The 15,445-nt window shown below is 46.0% G+C and overlaps 2 long non-coding RNA genes across 2 annotated transcripts in view; both read right to left on the bottom strand.

Annotated features, from left to right (window-relative positions):
- Window positions 1-5,086: 5,086 nt before the first annotated feature.
- LOC113629986 (uncharacterized) lies at window positions 5,087-5,840 on the bottom strand. Its single transcript, XR_003436779.1, has 2 exons — window positions 5,799-5,840; window positions 5,087-5,471 (listed from the first exon to the last, which is right to left on the bottom strand). It is a non-coding gene; the product is annotated as an uncharacterized LOC113629986 (long non-coding RNA).
- Window positions 5,841-5,878: 38 nt separating this feature from the next.
- The window catches only part of LOC113629984 (uncharacterized), a 10,437-nt gene continuing 870 nt past the window's right edge, over window positions 5,879-15,445 (bottom strand). Inside the window, exons 1-3 of the long non-coding RNA XR_003436777.1 lie at window positions 13,636-15,445; window positions 12,023-12,208; window positions 5,879-5,923 (exon numbers count right to left, since the gene is read on the bottom strand). The exon at window positions 13,636-15,445 is cut by the window's right edge and continues 870 nt beyond it. This is a non-coding gene — a long non-coding RNA (uncharacterized LOC113629984). The remainder of the gene's footprint in view (window positions 5,924-12,022; window positions 12,209-13,635) is intronic.

Here is a 15,445-nt window from a genome sequence, read left to right as displayed (position 1 = left end):
GGGTGAATATAATATGGGACATACAGTCACTAAGACTTGGATTCAAGGTCTAACTTAACCACTTACTGCCAGTTTACTTAGTCTCCCCGACCCGCAGTTTCTAACTTGGTAAATGGAGGTAGTGATAGTACCTATCATATCAGATTTTCGTGAGAGTTAATGAGTTCGTGACTATGAAGGAATTCACACAGTACCTGGCACAGGGTTGGCAATCATAAAAGGTGATGATGGTGATTGGTTTTCATTTAGAACTTATACATGGAAGCTATAGAACTTTCTTTTTTAATTTTTCTTTTATATTGGAGTAGAGTTGATTAACAATGTTGTGTTAGTTTCAGGTGTACAGCAAAGTGACTCAGTTACACATACACATGTATCTATTCTATTTCAAATTCGAATAGAGTTTTGAAGTGGTGCTAATGTCCCCCCGAGACAGGCACACCACTGTTCCCCAAAATGCATAACCTCGGTTGAATCATGAGTAAATACCAGACACATCCAAATCAGGGGGCATTTTCCCAAATAACTGCATGATACTCCCTGAACTGTCGAGATCGTGAGCGATCAGAAAAGACCGAGGAACTGTCCTCAGTCTCTGATCTCTCCATCCTGGCTGGTCTTTCCTACCTGTGTTCACATAATTTCCTCTTACCCCCAGCAAGCTTTCCGCATGGCAATGGGAGCACGGTCACGAGAAATTCATGTATTTCTTCCATCATGGAGACCCATGACCAGAGAGGATGAAAGAATGCCTCTTCATAGACTTTCCTTTGAAGCAAAATACCAGGGCAGGACTCTGATTGGTCCAGCTTGGGTTGAGGGCAGGACTCTGATTGGTCCAGCTTGGGTTGAGGGCAGGACTCTGATTGGTCCAGCTTGGGTTGAGGGCACATCCTTGGACAGGTCACTGCAGCCAGGTGCTGTGATGGGTCCAGCCAAGACCTGTGCCAATTGTGGGATGAGGTCTATCCCAGAAGAAGTGGGATAATCAAAGGAATGGCCATGAGAGGAATCATTTAGGTCTTTGCTTAAGTGCCCAATGTCATCCCATAACGAGTGGTTACAGTGGGCTGGTCTGTCCACCATCAAAGATCAGACCATTAACCACAGACAACCTTTTTCTGACCTGCTGAGCCCAGAGTCTCCCTCAGCCCTTGGAAATATGCCTTGTAAGGGCCAAGAACACAATCCTGTACCTCGTGTAACAGTGAAGAACCCAAGCTAGGAGGTGGGCGGCCTAGGCTTGAAATAGGACTCCATCAGTTACTTACTGAATACCACTGGACAAGCTATCCTCTTGGAGTTTCACTTTTCTAACTATTAAATGGGAATAATAATACAAATTACCTCACATGTCGGTCACATGGCCTCTATGAGATAATGTGCACAGGGTCCTTGGAACAGTGTCTGGCAAAGAATAAAGGCTCTAAATCATTTTCAACCCCTGTCTGTGTCAGGGAAAAGAATTACCTTGAGCTAAAGCTGTTGTCAGGAGGAGGAAACGGAGCCAGTCCTGAATCACAAGGTGGGCAGAGGAAGAGCGACAAGCCATGCCCCCGCTAGAGTTCCAGGCTGTTTGTCTCTGTCTGTGTACTTGATGAGATCAAACATTTCAAGACTGGTTGGAGAAAGGGCAGTGTCATACGTAACTCTGTTGTTAGTAATTTGGGTTTTCAGAACTCTTTCTCTGGCAAGTGACCAAAACCCAACTCAAACTAATTTAATATACACAATACTGTGTTGGTTCCTATAACTTGAAAATCCTGTGAGCTTCAGGTACTGCTGGATCCAGCAGCGCAACAGGTGTCCCGAGGACCTGTCTCTCTCCATCTCTTGGCTCTACTTCCCTAAGTACCGGGTTTGTTCTCAGGCAGTCTCTTCCATTAGGTGGCAAATATGGTTTCCAACAGCTCTAAGTTTATCTTCTCCCACCTTAGTAACCCTGGAGGAAATACATACCAGCCTGTATTCCCATAGCTCCAACAACTGCTGTGGATAGAACTTGTATCAGCCAGTTGCACCTTCAACTAACTGAAGACTGCAAGGAAATGAGATGCTCTCCTCAGCGAGTCCTGAGCCACGCGCCCACGTGGAGATGGAGGGTCCACCTCACTTCAGTGTTATCCCAAGGAGCAGGCTTGGAGGACTGGGGAGAATGACGCAGGGAAGGAGGAAAGCCACCAGAGAGCTGTGGGCCACAGGGCTCAGTCCTGCTCAGGACCCTCGGGAGGCATGCAGAGGGCACCTGAGAATCATCTGCCCGGGACACCACGAGGGGGAGTAATCGCCTACCAGCTCCCATCCCCCACTGGTCCAGGGGCGACCAGGACTCTTGGCGCCCTTGCGCTTCAAGTGTGCAGGTGCATCCCTGCGGCCAACAGGAGGCTGCCCTGATTGGCCCACTTTGAGTGCTGCAAGTCCCGCATCCTAGGATGCTGTTCCCTCCTGGGCACCTCGGGATGGTTGGTCACCCCCACGAACAGGTTCCTCCAGGTGTCAGCGTGGCAGTCGGAGACAATCTGGGCTACGCCTGCAGATGCTGACTGCAGGAGGAACCATCACAGGTGAGCGCGTACGAGACAAGACACAGGAGGTGTCCGGCACAGAACGCCAGTCATCTTCACCCTTCCTCTTGATCAGCCAGACATCTTCATTCAGAAAATTAGATACACCGATTAAGCAAAGATCTGATTTGCTGTGGTTGCATTAGTTGCCTCTTTCTTGGCTTGAGGGAGTGTTTCTGTGGCCTTCTGCTTTCAGCCTGGCCAAAACTCTAGGGTAAGATAGGAGCGTTTTCAGAAGCCCCAGTATTTAGCAAATGCCTGGAGCGCAGCTTGTTGACATATTCTTGAACGGTCGACTTTCTTAGGCATTTGGCTTATTTGCTGTCATTTGTATACGAGTAAGGACAAACATTTGGCTCCTGGGAAAGCTTCCGGACCTGCCGGAAGCCTCAGGCCCTGGGCAAGTCTCCCCACGTCTGGTGGTTGTTGAATCTAGGCCGCTGTCATGAAGTTATAGCCTCAGGTGCTCCGGGGTGGTTTGGCTTTGGGGCCTGTGAGGCATTTGGCGTGAGGGGGCGGGAAAGGTTTGTCTGTGCCTTGTTCCACAAGGCTTAGTCTTAGTCTTTCTTTAAAAGATCTAAGGTGAGGGGAAAAAACACTCTTTCGATGTGAGTGATTAGAAATATCAAAAACTTAATCAAGGAAATGTGTGCTTTGGTACCTTTAGCATGATAGGACAGCCTGGACGTAAATGTGTTCATTCATGTTATGAGTCCCTCTCTCTCGGCCTCTGTGATTGACGTGGGCATTTCTGTCGGTCCTTGACACCAAATGCTTTTCCTCTAAATGTTTCCCTGAAACCATTGAGTTCGTTTGGACTGCATCCCTCTGATGTCATCTCCGACTGCAGGGCGTCCCACACCCAGAATCACCGCAGCTGTGATATCCTCTTCATGACTCTTGGCATCTCAGTGTCCCAATCTGTTAGCGCTCATGACACGTCCTTTCATGGAGACCTTAGCCCTCTCTTGTAACTGCCTGATGCTAATAAGAGAAAAGCTCTTTGTTAAATTTAAAATTTTAGTGCTACTAAGATAGGAAAAAACTCTCAGTGCTAGTCCATTTGATCAGACTCTTGAAAAATGTATCGAAGTAGAACCCTGTGTTAATTCACGGAATGCTAATTCAATCCCTCATATAAATTCCTGCCAAATGTGTACGTATTTTCATGTAGTTATTCCCATACCATTCACCCACCATCCCGTAGTGCTGTCGTATTTTTGTTCTTCAATTAGGCAAATTCCTTAGATACGAATGGGATGCTTGCAGCCTTGAGTGGGCTCATGTACACGAGATCTTATCTACGCTAATTAAACTAAGATAGAAGAAACCCACTGTAGCATTTCTCGCCGCTTCTGACGTCTGTCCCTTCCTTATATACATTCAAGTGCTCCGGGAACTCTGCTGGAGGAGAGGTCTGGGGGCCAGAAACTGCAAACAAGATCTTGCTGGAAAATGAAAAAATGGAGACAAGAGAGAGAAAGCCATGTCCCCAAGGTCTCAAAACCACCCAAAGATTCTTTTTTAATTGAAGCAGAGTTGATTTACAATGTTGTGTTAGTTGCAGGTGTACAGAAAAGTGATTCAGCTGTACATACGTATAAATCTATTCTTTTGCATAGTCTTTGCCATTATAGGTTATTACAAGATGTTGAACAGAGTTCCCTGTGCTATACAGTAGGTCCTTGTTGTTTATCTGTTTTATATAGAGTAGTTTGTATCTGCTAATCCCAAGCTCTTAATTTATCCCTGCCCCCTCTTTCCCCTTTGATAACCATACATTTGTTTTCTATTCTGTGACTCTGTTTCTATTTTGTAAAGAAGTTCATTTGTATCATTTTTTTAGATTCCACATAGAAGTCACATCACATGGTATTTGTCTTTCTCTGTCTGACTCACTCAGTATGATCATCTCTAGGTCCATCCTCGTTGCTGCAAGTGGCATTATTTCATTCTTTTTTATGACTCAGTGCGAAGATTTTTAATTGGCTCTGGAATGCCACTGAAATAGATGCCACAGATATTTATGTGACTATGGATACATAGATATAAACATAGAGAGCGATTATAGATATTATTATCAGTGCGTTTCAATATTCTGTCTGTACGTCTGGCCTGGGCTGATTTTAAAGCCCATGTACTTCTCGCTTCGCATTGAGCAGAAGTAAAGGGAAATTTATTAAGAGGCACACGGTGCTCCGAGCTCCCCTCATCTCACGGAGAGGCGTGCTTCGGTCAGACACGGCTGGGCACGCAGGGCACATCCTCCAGAAGGTGTCCTGGCCCTGTGCACCGTGTAAATTAGCAAGAGATTGGGAGGGGCAAGGAAGGCCGTGTTGATGATGTTTCGAGAGGAAGTTTCTGGCCAGGGAGAAGACCGCGTCTCATCGCTGTGAGCTCAGGGTGGTCCGTGGATGAGCCCAGACCCACGTATTCTCTGCTACACGTCCTCAGTGAGCCAGGTACAGAAATCAAGGGTAAGCATCTATTGATAGAAAGGCTTATAGTAACTCAATGTTGACACATCCTCCAAACACATTTTTATTGTATTTTACAAAAGTGTTAGTCTGTGCCAGATGGAAATTAAAGAAAAATAAATAGTTTTCTCCATCACACAGAGATTAAGGAGCCCTGAGCTGGAAGAATTGTGTTCTTATGTTGGCATAACTCAGACCCACTGAGCTAGTTTCTTGCTAAATTCTGGAAGGATGGAGGGGATGAGTTTCCAGGATGTGGTGCTCAACCGCTCGGATACAATTTCCGTTAGGAGATAGTACCCAGAAGGGTGCCTACTGGTGGGTCTAGACTTTTCTAACGTCAACATACATAATCCCTCTAGAAACGAGCACACTTCCAGGAAGACGTCCCATTATTTCTGAGCCGGGTCGCATCATGGCTCTGTGGGAACTGACAGAAAAGCATGAGGCGCCATTACTAACCATCAGTCATCTCCCCCCCTCCCCCGTCCCAGGCTTATTCGGATGTACTTCATGCCGAAGGTAAACGGTCCGTTCTCCTCTCGTCTTCCTTTTGGGATTAGTTACAGCTGTAGCCACTTCATTGTAATGGGCTGGGGAAATGTAATTACATCAGTAGCTCAGCAGAAACTTAGTTTATCCGCCAAGAAAGAAGAGGAAGTGCTGGGGATGAAACACAGGTCTGTCCGGAATTGAGCAAATTCATCCAAGAAAAATGAGGGCGTGCACACATCATCAAAAGTTGTATACAACTTACTTCACTTAGCAGGATCATCTCTAGGTCCATCCATGGTGCTGCAAATGGCATTATTTCCATCTTTTTTTATGGCTGAGTCAGGCAGAGAAAGACAAATACCATGTGACATCACTTATCCATGGAATCTAGAAAAAAAAAGATACAAATGAACTTCTTTACAAAACAGAAACAGACTCACAGACATAGAAGGCAAACGTATGGTTACCAAAGGGGAAAGGGCGTGGGGAGGGATAAATTAGGGGGTTGGTATAAACATAGACACACTACTCTGTATAAAATAGATAAACAACAAGGACCTACTGTATAGCACAGGGAACTATACTTAATATTTTTTAATAACCTATATGAGGAAAGAATCTGAAAAAGAATATATATATATGCATATATTATATATATGTATAACTGAATTTCTTTGCTATACACCTGAAACTAACACAACATTGTAAATCAACTATACTTGAATAATAATTTTTTTAATTAAGAAAAAAAAGCTGTGTACGAGAACGTTCACAGCAGCATCATGTGTGATGGCCCAAAGCTGGACATGAGCCAGGAGGATAGATAAACAGAGTCGTGGGTTCGCACAATGAAATACCGCTCTCACACAAAAAAAAAAAAAAAAGAAAGAAAGAAGTGAAATGCTACTCAACGAGAGCAGTGAGCATGGACACAGTTCACAAGCCTAAAGGTGAGCTAATGAAGCCGGAAAGAAGAGAGGACATATGCAATATCATTTCTTCTCTATGGAGTGTTCTAGAACGCGTGAAACTAATCCACAGGAAGAAAAGCCAAAATAAGGGTTAACGGGTGGGGGAGTGCTGGAAAGAAGGATGAGGGATACTTTGGGAGGCTGCGGGTGGTGTGGAGCTGGGAGAGCTGTACAGGTGTACACACGTGCAAGCAGCCACCCAGTTGTGCAGGTAAGATGCGTGCACACTTGGGTAGGAAGTTATAACTCAACTTGTTTTACAAACAAGTACGTGTGCCTACAGGTGAGACTTGGAGGTCCGGGGCGTGGGTGCAACTGGCCCTCCTGGGGCCAGGTGAGCACCATGGACCATCCCTCCGTCCGTCCTTAGTTTTCATGACCTTGGCATCCTTGAAGAGTCCCGGTCAGATGTGTTGTAGTGTGTTTCCCGATTTCGGTCTGTCTGATATTTTCTCCTGATTAGATGGAGGTTGTGCTTTTCTGACAAACACAGCCCAAAAGTGATGTGATGGGATATCAGTGTGGTTTCTTCCCCGGTGGTGTTCACTTTGATGACATGGCAGGTGTCTCCACTGTGAAGTTACTTCTTCCCCTTTGCAGTTAATCTCGGGGTGGCACCCTGCTACCATGCAAACATCCTGCTTCTCCTCAGACTTTTGTGCACTGACATTAGCATCCACCTGGGGACGTTGCGTTCAGCCCTTTCGCTCCCCACAGCCCACGTCTCACCAAGTAGCTGAAGTGGCTTCTTAAACACGTAAATCAGGCCCATGCACAAAGCGTCCTGATGGCCTTACACACTGCTTTTCCTAAAACCTAACCTCCTCACCTTAACCGTGTATGATCCGGCCCTGCCAACCTCCACTCACCCACGTTGCTTCTCTCCCTTGGGCTTCGGCCATCGTGTCCTGCACTTGGTTTATTTCTCCAAGACTTCATGGTCATTTCTACTGTCTGACTTTTACACTTGCTTTTTCCTCTTCCTAAATACCCTCAGCTCATGTCCTCTCATGGTTGACCCATGACTTAAGATTCAGGTCTCAGTTAAAATATCGCCTTCTTCCCCTGTCTCCATTCCCCTCCCTCATCCCTCTGTAGCCTAGCAGTGGTTCTGTTTCATGTTCTCAATCCCACCGTGATCTGAATGTGTGTCTTTGCCCCCGACGATGCCATCAGCTTCTTGAAATCAGACACTTAATGTCTACCATCCCCCCCTTTTTTTTTTAATTGAAGTAGAGTTGATTTACAGTGTTGTGTTAGTTTCAGGTGTACAGCAAAGTGATTCAGATATATATATTCTTTTTCAGATTCTTCTCCATTATGGTTTATCACAGGGTAGTGAATATAGTTCCCTGGGCTATGCAGCAGGACATTGTTGTTTATCTATTTTATATATAGTAGTGTGTATCTACTAACCCTAAACTCCTAATTTATCCCTCCCCCACCCCCTTTCCCCTTTGGTAACATAAGTTTGTTCGCTATGTCTGTGGGTCTGTTTCTGTTTCATCGCTAAGTTCATTTGTGTCATATTTTAGATTCCACTTATAACTGATATCATATGATATTTGTCTTTCTCTTTCTGAGTCACTTCACTTAGTATGATAATCTCTAGGTCCATCCATGTAGCTGCAAATAGCATTATTTCGTTCATTTTTATAGCTAAGTACTATTCCATTGCATCTACACCACATCTTCTTTATCCATTCCTCTGTCGATGGACACTTAGGTTGCTTCCATGTCTTGGCTATTGTGAGTAGTGCTGCAATGAACATTGGGGTGCGGCTATCTTCTTGAATTATAGTTTTGTCTGGATATATGTCTAGGAGTAGGATATGGCAACTCAAAAGTATGGCTTTGATTCTTAGACTCTTGAATATTAGAAACCTGAAATGGACTGAGAAGGATTTAGAACTACCCACAAGCTAGATTTTTTAAGGAAAAAGCACCGAACATAGAACGTTGGCCATGTTTTCTAAAAAAATAAGAAAATATATACTTAAATGCTTGTACATGCATAGAACCTTCTGGAAGGAGGCACAAGAGACTGATGATGACAGTTACTTTCAGGGTGGGGAGCTGGGAGAGCTCAGGCTGGGAGGGGGCGAGGCTTACATTTCACTGCACATGCTTCTTCCTGTTCTGTTTGACTTTAAACCATGAGCCTGTATCAACTTCCAATTCTTATACTGAAAAATAATCAACAGTTGAGAAGAAAATCTTCAATGAGGTGTTCAGACTTGAAAAGCCAATCTAAAACGTTTACAACATATGACAAAGCTTTATAAGTTTTAAAAACTCCTTGAGAGGAAACCTGACCTTATTGACAGAAGTATTTCTTTGCATGGCCATGCAGTCTGAGCTCAGACTGTCATTTCAGAGCTGACTGCTGTGTTCTGGGTTGGAGTCCAAGGCTCAGAATAGGAGAGAGCCTGAAAGTGCAGCCCCAGGAGCCGGGATACTTAGATTCCCGACAGCTGTGACCTGGCCCATTCGATACCTTAGTTTCCTCTCTCAAAAACATAGTCATGATAACAATACTTACCTGACTGAGTTATTATAAAGATTAAATAAAACATGAAAAGCACTTAGAACCGTCTGGAGTATAGACAATACTATAATAAACACTAAGGGGGCTTTTTGAACCAGTTTTGATATTTATTGATAACTAAAGCTCATAGTCTCCATTCTTTCTTAGTGAAGTGTCGTTGACTTACAACGTTCTGTTAGTTTCTGGTGTACAGCAGAGTGATTCAGTTGTACACACGTATACGTATTTTTTCCGATTCTTTTCCATTGTGGTTTATTACAGGATATTGAATATAGCTTCCTGTGCTATAGAGTAGGTCCTTATTGTTTATCTGTTTTATAGATAGTGGTGTGTCTCTGTTAACCCCAAACTCCTGATTTATTCCTCTCCTATCCCTTTTCCCCTTTGGTAATCACAAGTTTGTTTTCTATGTCTGTGAGTCTCTTTCTCTTTCATCGCTAAGTTCATTTGTGTCATATTTTAGATTCCACCTATAAGTGACCTCATATGATATTTGTCTTTCTCTGTCCGACTTACTTCACTTCGTATGATCCTCTGTAGGTCCATCCATGTTACTGCAAATGGCATTATTTCATCTTCTTGAGTTCACCCTTGGTGAAACATCTATGTTGTGCCTTCTATGATTCTTGACCCAAGCATAATGATGTGTATCCACCATCGCAGTATCACACAGAGTAGCTCCACTGCCCTAAAAGTCCTCTGTGCTCTGCCTGTTCATCCCTCCCTCCCTCCTTCCTAGCCCCTGATCTTTTTCCTGTCTCCAGAGTTTTGCCTTTCCCAGAATGTCATAGAGTTGGAATCATACAGTGTGTAGTCTTTTCAGATCGGCTTCTTTCACGTGGCAACGTGCTTTTAAGGTTCCTCCACGCCTTCGCCTGACTTGATAGCTCATTTCTTTTGAGCACTGAATACTCCTGTGTCTAGATGGACCACAGTTTATTCATCCATTCACCTGCTGAAGGACATCCTGGTTGCTTCCAAGTTTTGGCGATTATGAATAAAACTGCTAAAAACATTTCATGTAGACATATGTTTTCCAGCTCATTTGGGTAAATACCAAGGAGCACAATTGCCGGATCCTATTGTGAGGATATACCCAGCTTTGTAAGACACTGCCAGACTGTCTTCCAGGGTGGCTCTGTACCATTTTGTATTCCCACCAGCAGTGAAGGAGAGTATCCCTCTTCTGCATCCTCGCCAGCATTTGGTGGTGTTAATGTTCTGGATTTTAGTCATTCTGATGGGTGTGTGGTGGTATCTCGTTGTTGTTTTAATTCGCGGTTCCCTGACAGCATATGGAACACCTTTGCATGTGCTTTTTTGCCATCTGTGTACCTTCCTGGGTGAGGTATCTGTTTAGATCTTTCACCCATTTTATTTTGTTTTTCTTATTGTTAAGTTTTAAGAATGCTTTGTATATTTTGGACGCCAGCCCTTATCAGATGCATGCAGATATTTTCTCCCAGGCTGTGGCTTGACTAAACGTTAGCTGTGATTACTATCATTCTCCATCGGTCATGTAAATTTAGATTTGCAGTATTCTTGTGCCTTTCTTGCTAAGAAATGACAAGGGTTGGTTAGCTGCTCCTTTACCCAAGAAGAATTTTTTATCATTTTCTTTTTCTTTTTTTTTCTTTTTTTTTTTTGCGGTACGCGGGCCTCTCACTGCTGCGGCCTCTCCCGTTGCGGAGCACAGGCTCCAGACGCGCAGGCCCAGCGGCCATGGCTCACGGGCCCAGCCGCTCCGCGGCATGTGGGATCCTCCCGGACCGGGGCACGAACCCGTGTCCCCCACATCGGCAGGCGGACTCCCAGCCACTGCACCACCAGGGAAGCCCTATCATTTTATTTTTGATTGAAGTGTAGTTGATTTACAATGTTGTGCTTGTTTCAGGTGTACAGCAAAGTGACTCAGCCATATGTGTGTGTGTGTGTGTGTGTGTGTGTGTATTCCTTTTCAGATTCTTTTCCATTACAGGTTATTACAAGGTACTGAGTATAGTTCCCTGTGCCATATGGCAGGTCCTAGGTTATCTATTTTATATATAGTAGTGAGTATCTGCTAACCCCAAACTCCTAATTTATCCCTTTCTCACCCCTTTTCCATTTGGCAACCATGTTTGTTTTCTATGTCTGTGCGTCTATTTCTGTTTTGTAAATTAGTTCATTTGCATCATTTTTTAAGTGAGAAGCGACAGCATGTTATCTCCATCTCTGTGCCAAGCCCTCGGGCTTAGCATGACCCGTCAGATCTCCTAACTGATCCAGCCTCTCGTGTACTCGCCTGCCCGGGGTGCACCAGAGGAAGGCTCTGTGGTTGAGGACAGATCTGGGGTCTCACTGGATAAGGGATTCCCTGTGGGAGACCTTGCTGGAGATAGGAGTTCCACGGGATGCCTGCCAAGAGGCAGGGAGGGCGAACTTCTCTGCAGGTGGCCTGGAGAAGCATTTTCACTGCAAAATTCAGTCAAAAGCCAAAGAAATCTGTGCCGGATGTTTCTGCATAAGGTTGCTACACTGCTTCTTTTGTTCCGTTTGGGAAGGGAACCCGGGGGACCCTAAGATGGTTTGCTTACACCCTCCTCCATGCCTTCAAAGAGAGTGTGTCCAGCCAAGGGGAGGTGTGGCTGCCCTCACCTGCCATCTGCTGGGCCCCCTGCACCAAAGCCTGCAGCCAGTCCTGCCAGGAAGTAGCAGGAACCCATCCAGGTAACCTCATGTGCCACCTCGGTGCTTGTGATGTGGCTGTCCTGGGCGCAGGCTTCCACCAGCCTGGGGGCAGCGCTCAGCCTTCCTGACGGCCAGGGTGCCTGCAGACTCCTGGTGTCCATCTAGCAGACTCGCTATTCCTGACTCACTTTTCCCCTTCCCATCTATCATGTCTCTACTATGCTTGCATACGTGTTTTCTCCTTCATACAGTCTGAGTGTTACTTATTAATAGAAAAGGAATGTGTTCTGGCCTCACCTCTCTTTAGTAAGTGATTTCCAGCCAATTCTCTTGAGTTCCATGATGCCCAGGTGTGGGTGAGCCCGATTTTCGTCACCATCCTCACCCTTCTAGATGTCCAAGACCCAACCACTCGTCTATGGATTGCATCACATCCTAGAGTCTTGATTAAGGAGACTGTCCCATCTTTCCAACTCCAGGGAACTGAAAGGCAGTGAAATGCAGGGTCAAGGAGGAGAGTCATATTGCATGAGACCAAGGAACCCAACAGGAGCCAGACCACGTCAGACCTGGCGGCTCATGTGAAGAATCTACTATATTACCCTAAAGCAGTGGAGAACCTTGGATGAGTTTTTAGAATAGTGTCCAGAGAGTCACGTGGTAGTAATATATGTTTGCATCTTTAAAGAATGCCCTGTGCACTTTTGTACAAATAAAAGTGGGGCGCATGTAAACTCTGTGACCCACGTATGTACCCACAGAAAAGCCTATGTCTGTTCACCCAAAGACATGTGTATGATGGTCCATGGCAGCACTATGTGTCAGAGCCCAAAACTGGAAACCCCCAAATGTCCACAGATGAGAGAACGGATACGCAAACTGTGGTGTATCACACCATGAGAAGGAATGAACCACATAACTCAGTCTCACAAACACAAGTACAGGGGATGTGAGCCCATTTATACCACAGGCTTAAAACAGGGAAGACGAAGCAAAGATATGAGGAGAAAGGTTAGAGCCCTTACTCAGGTCGGGGGTGGGGCTAGGGCTGGAAGGGCATGAGGGGCTTCCCATGTGAACCACGGTGCTCTGCCTCTGGAACTGGGTTCAGGTTACAAGTTTGTTCACTGTGAAATGTCATTGAGCAGAACAGTCATGATGTGTACACCTATCTGTAGGTAATAAAAAAGTTAAACAGAAAATAAGTCATAATAAGATTATTTAAATAATAAAGGGAGGAAGGAAGGAAGAAAGGAAGGAGGGAGAGAAAGAAGGAGGGATGGATGGATGGATAGATGGATGGAAGGATGGATGGATGGATGGATGGTTGGATGGATGGATGGATGGATGGATGGAAGGATGGATGGATGGATGGAAGGATGGATGGATGGATGGATGGATGGAAGGATGGATGGATGGATGGAAGGATGGATGGATAGATGGATGGATGGAAGGATGGATGGATGGATGGATGGAAGGATGGATGGATGGATGGACTGAGGGAGAGAGGGAGGGAGGGATGGATGCATGGAGGGAGGGAGGGGGTGATGTCAGAAATGTAGCAGTCATTTCCAGCCGTGGCACTGCCACCCCACCACCTCCACCAAACAAAAGGTGCTGCAGGGGCACCCCCTGAACTGCTGATCCAGGACCCCTGTACCACCAGTAACGTCACTTACGGCGGTGGTGAATAAACATGTTAAGTAGGTAACGCTGAGTCGACACAGGCACCATCAGGCTGCATTTGCGATGCGTGTTTCAGATGGCATTTATGTTAGCCTCGTAAGGATTGCTGTCCAGCACTGCTGGATATTAAGCAGAGAATCCTACGGCGCAAAGCAGCCAGGAAAGCTGGGCTTTTGTTGAAGGATTGACAGGGACAAGGGGCTTCATGATCAGTTCTCACTCACCTTAGAAGATGCAATCAAAGCCAGAGCCTTTCCGAACAGATGGGTGGATTTCATCTTTGGAAGAAGCTACTCAGATCAGCCCGTTCTTTGTGGAATGAGAAGGTAATAGAACTACCCCTTCTCTGGGCGTGGGACGTCCTCCTGTCGGTAGCTCTGAACTGTCAGTGTAAATGAGAAGCAGCCGTGGCGTCCGTCAAAATGGAGGTTCACTGGCTTAATTGGGAGGTCTCGCCTGGGAGGTCCGCTCGTTTTCTGGAGCTGCCGTAACAAATTATCACAAACTGGGTCACTCCATTCATTCTCTCGCAGTTCTGGAGGCCTGAATCCCAAAATCAGGGCATGGGCAGGGCCGTGCTCTTTCTGGGGGCTCTAGGGGAGGAGGCTTCCTGCCTCTTCCAGCTACTGGGGGCTCCAGGCATCCTCTGGCTGTGGCCGCATCCTTCCAAGCTCTGGCTCTGTCATCACTGGCCTTCTTCCCTCAGTCTCTGTGTGTCCTTTTCTGTCTCTTACAGGGACACTCTCATTGGATTTAGAATCCACCCTAATCGAGTCTGACCGCATCTTAACTAATTCCATGTGCAAAGACCCTATTTCCAAGTAAGGTCACAATCTGAGATGCTGGGTAGACAGGAATCTGGGGGGATTCAATCCACTATCGTAGGTCTGCAGAAGATCTTGGAGTCTGCCTTTGTTAGATTTTATTCTTCTTTGGCAATATTCCACATGGTTTCAAATAACAGTGAAATGTAGTCAGTCCTTATCTTGCGTAGCACCCTGTTAATAGAAACTCAACCATCGGAACCATGACCTTGGTCCATGACCATTCAAGGTGAGGAACCTGCTGACATGAACCATTCTCCACTAACACAAGACAAATCGAGGGCTGCCTGGAGGAAAGGACATACTAAGAAGCTCGTGTCATAGGTGGTGGTATAGACTGAGGGGTCTGTGTCCCTCCGGAACCCATACGTTGAAACCTGGTGCCCAATGTGATGGTGGCAGGAGGTGGGTCCTTTGAGAGGTGATTAGGTGAGGATGCAGCCCTCACTTTGGGATTAGTGCCCTTTATAAAAGAGACCCAGAGAGCTCCCTCACGCCTTCCACCCTGTGAGGACAAAAGGAAGACATCCGTCTATGCAGCAGGAGCGGGTACCAAATCTGATGGAGCCGTTATCTTGTCCTTCCAGCCCCCAAAAATGTCAGAAATAAATGTCTGCCATTTATAAGACACCCCATTTGGTCATTTTTTAATAGCAGCCTGAGCTGACTAAGACAGGTGAGTTCTGCAGAAACAGATGCTGAGCTGGAATCTGGGGCCAAGATGTCTCGGGTCTTTTATTTTTCTTTGTTGGCCTATCTGCTCAGCATGTAAGGTCTTACAGTTCCCCCACCAGGGATCGAACCTGTGCCCCCTGAAATGGAAGCGCAGAGTCTTAACCACTGGAACGCCAGGGAGGTCCCAAGATGTCTCTTAGGGATCAAGCCCTGTGAAGAGAAAGAGGGAGAGCGTCAGGCAGAGGGAGAAATCGGGCCACAGCAGGGGCTCTGTCCCCTGCCGGCTGAACTGCTGGGCGGTGCTGCCTCCTCTCCCATGCACCTGGCGTGACCTGCCGCAGGGAGGTGACCTATGCAGCTCAGGCAGAGCCCAAGGGGAGACAGAGAGGGCTGGGTGCTGACTGCAGTCCATCCCGAAGGAGGGTCTGGGGGCAGAGATTTACAAACCTCCCATCAAATGAGGGTGCTGTTCTTATTACTTGATGTAAACACACACACACACACACACACACACACACACACACACACACACACA

Source organism: Aethalodelphis obliquidens, unplaced genomic scaffold (assembly GCF_003676395.1).
Source record: "Aethalodelphis obliquidens isolate GAN/ISIS:26980383/991018 unplaced genomic scaffold, ASM367639v1 scaffold28, whole genome shotgun sequence".
Lineage (NCBI taxonomy): Eukaryota > Metazoa > Chordata > Mammalia > Artiodactyla > Delphinidae > Aethalodelphis > Aethalodelphis obliquidens.
The sequence above is the reverse complement of the archived record's forward strand: the minus strand, read 5'-3'. Positions and strand labels throughout refer to the sequence as shown.